The sequence below is a fragment of the Miniopterus schreibersii genome, assembly GCF_964146895.1.
Source record: "Miniopterus schreibersii genome assembly, chromosome: 2".
Lineage (NCBI taxonomy): Eukaryota > Metazoa > Chordata > Mammalia > Chiroptera > Miniopteridae > Miniopterus > Miniopterus schreibersii.
The window spans coordinates 74,978,426-74,990,520 of record NC_138102.1 but is presented as its reverse complement, the minus strand read 5'-3'; the positions used below and the strand labels follow the sequence as shown (position 1 = coordinate 74,990,520).

General features: G+C 42.4%; 1 protein-coding gene across 2 annotated transcripts in view; it reads right to left on the bottom strand.

Annotated features, from left to right (window-relative positions):
• Positions 1 to 11,847, bottom strand: part of CYSLTR2 (cysteinyl leukotriene receptor 2) — a 30,921-nt gene extending 19,074 nt beyond the window's left edge. Inside the window, exon 1 of one of the 2 annotated variants that reach the window (XM_081128911.1) lies at positions 11,769 to 11,847. The gene's annotated coding sequence lies outside the window, so the exon portion shown is untranslated. The remainder of the gene's footprint in view (positions 1 to 11,768) is intronic. The other variant, XM_081128910.1, reaches the window with a different exon arrangement.
• Between the last annotated feature and the right edge of the window lie 248 nt (positions 11,848 to 12,095).

The following is a 12,095-nucleotide window of genomic DNA, read 5'->3' as shown; positions in this document are numbered from 1 at the left end:
CTGAGTTTGGTTTGTGCATATTGATTTCTTGAGACTTAGGAGTAGATATGGCAAGATGAAATTTCTCATGTGCAGAGCTAGGGCCACATCCTATTTCTGAGATGACCCCAGGGCCTTAATGCTGATTGCATTGATAATGACTCTGTCCTTTTGATCTGTTTCAACAGCAAATCTGAGGTTTCTATTTGGGTTATAAGAAGGATAGTGAGGCCATTAGCTGGATGAGGAGCACATATTCTAGGACTTAGAAAACAGGTCAAGGCTGCAGATAGAGTTCAGGAAGATAGTCATGAAGAGATGGGAAGTCTGTAAGCCTGACTTGGGAAAGGGAAAACAGCAAGGTAAGAAACTTGGAGATAGAGTTTTAACCAATTTTGTAGAGAACTAAAGTTCTTATTGATCAGAGGGGCCAAGACAGAAGGATCAAACCCCAAATCAGGAAGTACAATGTTGAAATGCTAGAGGTCATACAGGCAGCATGCACAAACCAAATCCATGAGGCAAACATGGAGTTGGATTAGATGTCAAAATTATGTGTCAGCTCTGAATGGGCATAGCACTAGAATCAGGGTTAACATACAGAGCCTAGGGGACAGGAGAGGAGACAACACAAGGAAACTAAGACTGGTGTGTGACCAGCTAGATAAATTTTCATGGAAGTGTTTCATTACAAATGGGCTCTTTTGAAAAGGATAGAAACATGTTCCTATGGCCATATAGAACCTCTTTAGTCTTAAAAAGCCTGATTTTAGAGCCAGAATTGTGATAGAACCCTAAAGAAAACTACATCTAAGAGGCCAAGGAAAAGTCTGAATTAGTTCAAATAGACTTGAAGCCAGTCAAATCCTTAAATATTTTGACCATGAAGACCAACACCTCTCCCATCTCAAGACCAGCAAAACTTGTGAATTATAATGAGAAGGGCAGCCTGGGATGCGGCAAACCTTTAGGGACACTGTCAGCTACAGATGCTGTGGGAAGGTCTCTTACATAGTTAGAGCATGGAAATGAGCAGGTATAACCACAGACAAGAGGCCATAAAAAAAGATGGTAACAGGTGATCCACCAGGGAGTTGATGAGTGTGGGGGACCAAAAACAGACCTTAGGGACTCCTTGAGCAACTGAGGAGGAAGGAAGAACTCACGGGGAGGTCAGTGTGCAAGCAGCCAGGCCCTTTACTGCCAAGCCACCATACAAGGAGAGGACTTTAGACCCGAGAGGAAGACTTCCCCACAGCATCTGTAGCTGACAGTGTCCCTAAAGGTTTGCTACACCCCAGGCTGCCCTTCTCATTAGACCGGGCCAGTGCAGGCAGGTCCTGGGTCTTGGAGAGCCCAAATGGTTGACAAAGCCTTGGACACAGAGAGTCAGACTGCAGATGCTAAGACAGTTGTCCATTTTCCCTAATGAGGTGGGGACCAAACCTCAGGAACAAGAGAGATGCTTAATTTTAGAATCAAGGCACAAGATCAAGATCAGATCATCTCCAAGGGTAACACTGACTCTCACAGTTGTTTCAGTTCCTCTGCCTTAGATTAGGATTTGTTCTTGGCCTCCTAAGGAGATGCAGGGAAGTGGAAGTGGTTGATGACTGCCAACCAGCCCGGGCTGTAGGGAGAAGATAACTACAGAGTCAGGGGCTTTGATTCCAAGAGCATCTTAACTCCTGTAAAGCTATAAATAAATAAATAAATAAATACATAAATAAATACATAAATAAATAAATACAAACACTCTTCCTAGAAGCCTTATTTAACTAACAACTACAGGCTAAAGGCAGGGCCAGCTCAGAACCAAAATTCCATTTAGTTCAACACTTTCTCTTGAGAAACCTTTAAAACATTTTCATTGCTCCTTCCTGCCAATACAAAATACATTTGACTACACCACACTGCAACCTTTCACTAGACTGTAAAAAAGAAAGAAAAAGAAAAGGAAAAAAATTGTCTGCTAGATGTGGCTGTAAAAACCAGCCAGACCAATTAAGTATGTGACAGGAAGCTGAGAAATATATGAACAGGGAAATTCAAGGGAAATTTGGAAATAAATTGAAAGTATAATTTCCACTGCTTTAGAGGGAGAGGAGAGAGTGTGCATGGCTTTCTGTACTGCAAGTGGACTTGGAACAAAGAGAGAATTAAGGGTTTGTCTCCTGCAGTTTTACTGATAATGAAGAAACAGTGAGAATCAGCAGCATGTGGTGATGTCATTCTTCAGCTACGGAGAAATCCAAACATGCTGCCTGGCCACTTGAAATCTGAGGAGGGTGAATAGCTTACATTGATGCTTAGCCTGTTTTCGTGGTCATAGTAAAGCTGCAACCCTCCCAAACCTCACAAAAGTTATTTTCTTTTTACTTAGAAAAATATATTTTTTGATGCATTCACAGGAGATCATTAGACCTTGTCACAGAATCCTCCCCACCTGTCAGCACTGACTGGGACTCTGAGCCCACAGATATGCTCACCTTTAGTTCTTAGATCTGGACCTGTGACCTGCGCTCAGAACCTCAAGACTGAGGCACTCAGACACACTGACATGGACATACCTAGAAGGGCAGCGAGCAATGTGCAATTAGACAACCAACTTCTGTGACATTGTGGTAAACTGCTAAAAAACAGATAATGTTCTGGAAAGTCAAGGTTGGTGCAGTGTGCATAATCTTTACAAGGCATTAGTGATGGCATTTTGTGCAGAGCAGTCCCGAGGGAAAGGGCAGGAGCGTGGAACCTGTCAGCACCTTGTCAGAAGAGCTGGTAGACCTGCCATGCCAGCAGCCTCCCTGAATGCGACAGGTAACGTTCTGAGTCCTCTGTTTGGTCACTGTTTCTGGGTCTTCTAACTCCCACACTGAAAATTCTTCTAGTAAATTGACATCAGGGTCCTTGTCTGTCTGATCTCATTAGCCACCCTCACTATCCCTCACTGCAAGTTCCCCAGCTTTGGACAAACCAGTCTAGGGGTTCAGGGAAAGTATATTTCTTCTATCAGATCACCTCTATCTCCACCTCCACCTCAAGCCACAAATGCTTGTTCTTTCAAGAGGGAGCAATAAGAAACCTGTACTGCATTCCCTCTGTGGTGGGCACTCTGCAGAGCTCCTTTGTGTATTAACTCAATTAATCCTCAAATAGCCCTAGGTACTCTGAATCGGTCATTTTATAGATGAGAAAACCCGAAGTGCAGAGACATGGAATAGTGTGTGTGTCCAAGTTCACTTGTCAGCTAGTGGTCGGATAGGCCTGAACCCAGTTGACAGCTATCAATCACAATGCTGTCCTGCCTCTCTGAGCAGAATACACAGCTGACCCTTGAACAATGTGGGGGCTGAGGGTGCCGACTTCTGACTCTCCCAAAACATAACTACTAATAGCCTGCTGACAGGAAGCTTTAACAATAACAAACAGTCAACACATATTTTGTGTTATAAGTATATACTCTTGTTACAATAAAGTAAGCTAGAGAAAAGAAAATGTTATTAAGAAAATCATAGGGCAGAGAAAATACATTTACAGTACTGTATGTATTTCTTGAAAAAAATCCACGTATAAGTGGGCCCATCCGGTTCAAAATCATGTTGTTCAAGGGTCAACTGTGAGGTCTTGTGTATGTGAAGACGAAGACACAATCACAGCTTCCAGAGTGGTGAATAGACAAGGGAAAAGGTAAGAGACAAAGCAAGGTAAGAAGGGCTATCAGAATGAAATTTAATGAGTGCCATGGGAACTTGTGCGGGTGGTCCCAGACAGTCTTGGGAACAAGACGGGAAAGGTTGGCTATGGAGAGGTGATCAGGGGTTCAGGACAGAGTCATAAGATGCATGAAGAGCCCTGCTGGGTGTGGCACAGCGGTTGAGCATCGACCTATGATCCAGGAGATCATGGTTCAATTCCCAGCCAGGGCACATGCCTGGGTGCCGGCTCGATTCCCAGTGGGGGGCGCGCAGGAGGCAGCCGATTGATGTTTCTATCTCTCTCTCCGTCTCCCTTCCTCTCTCTGAAATGAATAAAAATAAATTTATTTAAAAAATTAAAAAGATGCATAAAGAACAATTGCTGATAGCACATGGCAAGTTTGGGAAACTGCAAGTAATATAGTCTAGGTGAAACATGAAAGGGAAGTCAAGATGGGCTGAGTGGTTTGAGAGTGACCTACATGCACACTAAGGAGTTTGGGTTTTATCCTGAGAGCAATGAGTGCCCTGGAGTTGTGGAAAGCAGCTTTTGTATTTTAGAGGGGTGATTTTGGCAGCAGATAGAGAACACTTTGGAAAGAAGCAAGCCTAAGTTCAGAGAAACTGGTAGGGATGCTCTTATGATTTTCCAGAGCAGAAAAGGTGGACATATCTGGGTGAGATTGAGAGATACAAAGAAATGAGAGTTACAGTTTAGGAGAAAACTTGGGGCATTTTGATTTTGAGGCATTTATGAAACATGCAAATAGAACTGTCCCTTTGCCGTCTAGAGCTGGGGAGGAAGAGCTGGGGGAGCCTGATGAATGGCCTTGGCTAACACATGACTTAGCTTCTTGGGGAAGCTTATCTGTAAAATGAGGATAACAATATCCCTCAACCCAATATCTGAGGAGGTTTCTGAGAGGAACAAATGTAGTAACAGATATAAAACACTGTGAAAACTGTGTAGGTAGCATTATTGTTATTATTTCACTGCTCCTCAAAACCAGGCAGCCCAGACCTGGATGTGCACTTGCTCATGCATGTTCCTGTGCCTTTCCCTCTGCTCTCTTCTGTCTCTCGCTTTTCCCTTCTCCCATTCTGCAAAGTGCCTAACTCTTGACAAGCCAAATCCTCTTCTTCTTAATCCACACTGCCTTCTGTGTGTCACTTCATCAAACCGATGCTTCCCAAGGACCTCTACCTTTTTTATCATTCCGACATCACTTGTGAATTAACCACTGCAGTTTAAGATTGGTTCTTCATGTGCTTTGATGGATAGATTTCAGGCAGACACATCACATTGATGAGATTTGCAGGAGAAAGGGACACTCCTATATTGATTTTGCATCCTTATTATGCCAAGCACCTATTAGGAGAACTTGGTAAACTCTTAATCACTAGACAAATGAAGGTTGCCATTGCAGGCTCATAAATTGTGTGTTAGACACAGAATCACAGGATTTGATGGTCCCAGTGAAAGCACAGCCCCATTAGGCCACTCCTTCCTTCCTTATGTCTCTGTCGACCTACCATGTCCTTGGGGATTTGCAATTCTCCATAGTAAAAGGCTTCTGCTTTAATAACCCACCCTGCAATTCACAACCTCCCCCAATAATACTCTTTATTTTATCTAACATCTTTAGAGCATAACTGGGATTTTAGCTCCCAGAGCTACTGTATATTATAAATGGCAAATAGGACATTCTCTTTAAAGGTTCTTAGAAATGATCACAGGAGGGAGTGGGTGTAAGGTCATGAGCCAAATCTGTCATTTACAAGTTTGGGGATCTTGGGTAAATAACATCTTCTCTCAGACTTAAGTTTCCTGATCTGTAAATGGCATAATGGATGTATGTAACTTACACAGGTGATCACTCAGCAATATGAATTGTTATGATTAAACCCCAAAGTTGGGTTTAGAGAAATGATTAAAGAGGTGAAAAGGATCTCAGGGCATTAGTAAAAATATTTAAAAAATGGCTCAGGAATGATTTCATGATTTTAAAAATGGCAAAAGGCATGACAGTGAAGCAGAGAAACAGCAGGGCAGCAGGTAGGAGCAAAAATTCTGGATCTGAGTCCTGGTTCCTGCACTCACTAGCTCTATTACCTTGGACAGCTGACTTTAGCTCATCAGTAAAATGGGCATGATGATTATAATAGTCCTTACATTATAGGTTGTTGTGAGGATTGAGTGAGATGACACAGGCATGGCACTGAGGCAAGGCCGGACCAGAGAAAGCACCACGTATCAGCTGCTATTATTGCAAAGGCTCATAGACTTAGCTCTCCTAGGTTGTGCAGACAGAATATAACTCTCTGGATTGGAAGATTCTACATGTTTGTCCCTCAAAATCTGAGAGGCCCCAGATTGCTGAACTAATATCCCCCCTCCAAATAGGAAAGCATCATTGAGTGCCTAGTTCTTGAAATCCAAGCTGCTAGCTCAGCCCTTGGTTGAAATAGGCCCCAAAAGTCATGGTGGAAACATAAAGCTTTGTTGACCTTTCTAGTCTCCTGGGAACAATCTCACACTTTCAGAATTGTTTCAAAAGGATAAAGTGAATTTAGTTCTTGGAGATAAAAACAGAAATATAGTTGAAAAGAAGTGAGATTACATCATCTTTTGAATGAGGAACTGAGCTAGTGTCCAGGCTTCCAGAATAAAAGGGGGCAGGGGAGTGAATCACGCAGTTCTCCATCTCCATGGAGTCAGCACTTCGATCATTCTACGGCTCCAACTGTCTTCTACCTTATCTCTCCCAAAGTTCCTCAAAATGCCCCAAAGTGCACCACCAAGCTAACACCCCTTTGCCTTCCAAATATCCTTTATTTCCCCGTGCCTCAAAACTGTAAAATCAGCACACCGGGCCCATTGGTATAAGGGATGCTTGGAGAATGGCTGAAAACCAGTAGGTGTTAAATAGCATTTATGGCTCTGGAAGTTTCTTGAGAAGGGAATTCTTTAATCCACTTTGTCTGTCCTGCAGAGCTTCTCTTCAACAACTCTGGGGCCCAGAGGGACTTCTTAGCCACACTCCTCAGGCCTGATTATTCACCCTGCAAGATGACTGAAGTTTCCCATCTTGGGTCTATGCAGAGTTTTATTGTTTCATTTTTGTCCTCTGGTTAGGACTCCACATTTGGAAGTTGTAAAGCTCATAAAGCTGTTACCTCCCAGATCTCAACCAAATGGTGCTTGACTCGCCCTGGAGCTTAACAGACAGAAAATTCTGTGTTGCTCATGGCGTTACCATGGCATCCTGGGGTAAATTGAAGCCCCTGAGGAACAGTCTTTGGAATTTGTTTTCCATCAGGAAAGGACCTGTGTGAGATCTTGCAGCAAGGGCAGGAAGGCTTTCACAAGCAATTGTCACGACAGGCAGAGAATCCCTGTGGGAGACCAAGTGCACTGAGCAGTTTCTCCCTGTAATGCCCTAATCTGGTTGGCTTCTTTTATAAGCAAACTTTCCAGTCTCCCTTCACCATCTCGCCTCAGATTTCTCAGGAATCCACCAGGATGGATCTAGTAGGAAGGGAGATATTGGTGACTGGTTGCTTTCTCAGACCCACCTCCTGACTAAATTTCAGAATGCTCAGTGCAAGTTCAAGAATCCCCCAAATAACTTCTGAATTTCATGAACTTGATTTCCTATTTTAGTTCTAAAGACATGACTTATGATAGTTTTATAATTAGAACATTTTCTTGGAGTCATTGTAGTTGTCAGCTTTTCAATTATTTCTCCCAGCTGCCCATCCATGCCTGCCCTTTAGCTTGCATCTGCCTCCCTTTCCTTCTAGCACTTTCCCTGACTCCTGAGAACCCAAGGAGCCACCTGAGCCTCCTCACCTGGACTCTGCCAAAGGCTGCTGGGCTTTCTTGAAATATTGCCCAGTCTGAGGGTAGGGCTGGACATGCAGCACACATCAGCTATGGCTTTCTTCCACTAAAAGGAGAACTTTGCTTAGACCACAGAATGTGTGGTGAAACAACAGCCACCACCAGCAAGCATACATGGACAGATGGAAGGAGAAGCACCATCAGAAGATGTGCATCGCCAGAGCTGCCATTTGGGCAAAGAGCTGCGCAGGTAAAAAGTAACAATTTGGAAAATTCTGGTGTGGCTAAAATGTCAGATCGTTTAAGTATCAGTGTTGGGCTGCTAGCTTAGCAATCTTTTTTTTTCTGTCCTTCTCTGACAGATGTCCCCTCTGTTTGCTTGACTGGTTAGTCTGCACATTCCCCTCTGAAGTTCCTTTCTTGAGAATTTCACTGTGTGAAAAGGTGCCGACAGATTATGGACACAGTTGGGGATAACTATCTCTTAAAATTGGAGTTGCTTCACAATTTGATTCTTTCTATGTTATTTTGAAGGGACAAATGCTCCCAAAGAACAACTTATCCCCAGGACGCAGCAGGAGCTGAAGGTTGGCATCTGAGCACATGAGGGTGCCTCTCTCTGCCTCCATGAGGGGGATGCATTATCCCTGACATCCCTTCCCACCTCCGTCTTTGCTAAATCCCCTCATTTCATTCTCTTAACATTTTCCAAAAGCTAGCTTTCTTCCACGTTCATCCAACACTCAACCACCACAATAAACAAACAAACGCATATTCAACACAGAGAAAACTTTTACCATGTAAGGAGAACTCCTTGAAGATATGACTTCATTTTTTTAAGCATTATTTTGATTAAGTACTGTCTTTTCTCTGGCTTTCATAACTTTCTTCAGCTCTTCCTTTTTAAAAGGACATATGAGCCCATGATACTGATTATGAATTTAATGTTATAAAACTATTTCAACAAATTGTTGCCATTTTCGTGGTATATTTCATTAGTGTATTAAGGAAGATTGGAGGCATCTATCACTAACCCACTTTCTGATCTAAGCAATGCCTCGGAATCATTCGCATTTGAGTCTTGATTCCCAGGTCTTATGATTTCAAACACAGAAGAAGAAAGTAAATCAGCAAGTGTTTTCTCAGAGGCCACTGCCCTACTCCTTCCAATAATTTCCTATGGATTGTGTCAGCAAAAGGACTCTCTCCATCCACAATCAAAGTGACTAAATGATATAACTCGGGGGCTCCCCCAAAGCCCACTTATTCAAATGAAAACTCCCTCTCTTCCTCTTCCCTCCTATCTAGGCATCACATTTATTTATTTGAGCAAAGGAATTATTTACAAAGGTAGGTTGTTAAACATCCTATGTTTCCTAGAACGACACAGGGATATTGTGATATCATGAAAACCCTTGGCAAGTAAATCTCAACAGAATCCAAATCCTGGCTCTACCCCTTGCCAACTGTGTGAGCATTAGCAAGTACTCACCCTCGGGGTGTTACTGAGAGGGCCAGGGCAGGCAACACGGGTGAAAGCTTCCCACACAGCTGCACTGAGCCTGGCACATCGTACGCATCCAGTGCATTGCCATTCCTGTTGCATTTCTGTTGTCCAGGAAAGGAATGCCTAAGAGCTTTTCAGAATACTTAGTATAAAATACGTGAAAGATAGTAAGAACCAAACAGATAAGGAGAGAACGTTTCCATATGTCTGGAAATTTTGAAAACCAGGGAATTGTCCAGGCAAAGCCCTAGGCAACGGCCAGTAGCCTGGGGGCAGTGGGCATCTGAACCTAAATAGGAGAGAGCAAGGAATAAAGCAAACTGCCAGCTCCTCCTGTCCCCCCCCCCCCCCCCGACCATCCTGCTGCCCAGTGTCTCCCCTGAGGCAGACCTGGCCTCATTACCCACCTGTCTCCACTCCTCCCTCTGTCACAGGACAGCTCAGGGCTTTCTTAGCAGAGGTGTTGTCTCTCACCTGGACGGCAGAGAACACAGTCTCTTGAGTGGCTCCCAGCTTCTACTCTTGCTGTTCTCAATCCATTTTCTACGTGGTCGCCAAAGTGACCTTTCCAAAACGAGTACTCTTCTGCTTAAAACCCATCATCCCATCATCACGTTGGAATAAAGTTCAACACCAGGTTTCTCACAATTTGGATCTTGTCATCTAGTATCTTCTCTCCCCAGAGCTCCCCTCAGTAAAATCTACTTCCTCCTTGTTCTCCCTCAGATTTGCTTTCCCTCTTCTTTGAAACCTCTTCTTGAAACCCTGAAGATGCAAAAAGCTTCCAAGCCTGGCCCTGGCTTTTCCTAAAGACCCTTCCAACTTTGGGATTCTTCGACTCAAAGTGCTCAGGCCCCCGTTACTTTTTTTGTCAAAAGGATGAACCCATAACTGCCACCAACTCATCAATCCAACAGAAGAAGTTTTCCTTAAAATATGGTACCATTTTTTCCATGGGTCAATTAATATAAAGAGCTTAATAGGTTCAAAAGGGATAAACATAAGCTGTTAACTAGTGTCCACATTCATTGATGAATTTACTTATTTACACCTTCACATTTATACTTAATGGAGCCCATGTACTGGCTTTTCTGTGAGGACTCCATGCTCAAGCATTCTGTGTCCAGTAAAAGGATGAGACCCTTACATAAGTAACTGCAATACAAAGAAGGCAGTGGGTAACATCCCGAGAAAAGCATAGAGAGTGCTGTGGGTTTCACAGGATCTGACAAGGCTCTGTTGCAAAGCTGAGCAACCCAGGCAAAGGCTTTCTTTTCTCTACATTACCCGGCTTGGATGCTGCGTTAACCAGAGCTCACTGGCTAATTACACAAGCCCAGCCCTTGTTAGACTTTCATCTTCCAGGCCTAGCCTTGGGGACTAGCACACCTCAGATGTCTGGTGTGCAAGACAAACTAGAAAAGCAAGAGGAATCCCTGAGCCTGGAATGAATACACAGCATTTTTTTAAATGCCCGAGGTGATCCTCACACACACAGATAAGTTACATTGCAAAAGTGTAGCAGCTTACTTCTAGAACAGGTGTTGCTTAGATGATGAAACCTTAGGACCCCAGGTGGGTAGGGAGGCAGAATACTAACAGATGCTGGGCTAAATTTTGATACATCTAGAACATTCAATGTCTTTAACTTTTAACCACCAATACACTGGAAATAAGTACATTTTTAAAAATCATTAGTAAACTGAAACTCTCAAGAAGATTCTCATCTCAACAGTTTATGTCATTGAGATGGATGATAGAAATTTCTAGAAGTCTTATTTTTCCCACAAATTACTCTTGCATTGTTAATACAGTGTTAAAAGGGAGATTTAGGTGGCTTTCTTGGAATTGTACCTCTCTTTCCCTTGATATGTATTACTCTCAGGTATGTGTTAGAGACAAGAAAATATGTATTAGAAAACAACTTAGGTCAGTTGTTATTATGTTGGCCATTAGAACCACCTGGGAAATTTTTGGAAAAAAGAAAGGTAAGAAACTACTACAGATGACTGGTTTATCTTCAAAAGTTAAGTCTCACCTTTTCTAGGGGTAATTTTCTAATCTCCTCAGTATCAGGTTGAATGTGCAGTTAGAGTAGAGAACCACTGATTGAGATTCCAAAGGGGTAATAAACAGATACAAACACATCCTCTCACACACTCTTTCCCTCTCATTGTGTCTCTGAATAATACCAGTGAAATCTACATTCTCAAATATGAGACCCCACAAAATGAGACCCTGAATGGAAAAATACATCTTACATAATAAAATGATCCATCTATGAAAAATAGGAAAGATGCTATACAGTCAAAAATTAAGGTATAGTAAAGTGTAGTAAATCTCTTTGATGCAATATTGTCCAGCAATTTTAAATTGTGACTATCAAGAATTTATGGACATGTGGAAAAAATAAATATAAATATATCCATACCATATGAACACAACTATCAAAATCAAACTAAAGCTAGACACAGAAACACACACACACAAAAATGTAAACAAAACACCCCCCCACACACACACTCAAACATCAATAGAGGCTATCTCATCTGTGGCTTTTGCTTCCTTCTACTTTTTTGTACTTTACTAATATTTTCTAAACTACTATGTATATGGTAGAAAAAAATTTTATAGTCAAGCAAAAATAACTTTTCAAAAATTCTTCTTCTGACTATGTATGAAGTGATAAGCAAGGCATAATTCTCAACAGTGAATTAACAAAAGCAAAGATAAAAATGCTCACCGGAGGTTTCTTTCTTTCAGCTGCCTTGGCTTCCGTCTTCTGTCTCGCCGGCCTTCCTCCTCCCAGTAATTCAGCTTGCTCATTTAAAAAAAAAAAAAAGTGAAAGAGCAAACTGTACTTTATAAACAGTGTCAGCCAATAGCAAGAGAATAAGGAACTTTTTGGTCAGTGGGCCATCTGCGCTTTATAGAAACTGGGTGTGGGTGTTGGTGCTGGCTTCCTTTTCAGAAAAAGGAAAGATTTCCAGTTAGGAACTGTATCTAAAAGGAAGAAACCTAGATTTGCTCTAACTCTCTAATGACTGTTTATATCACCATCTTTTACTGT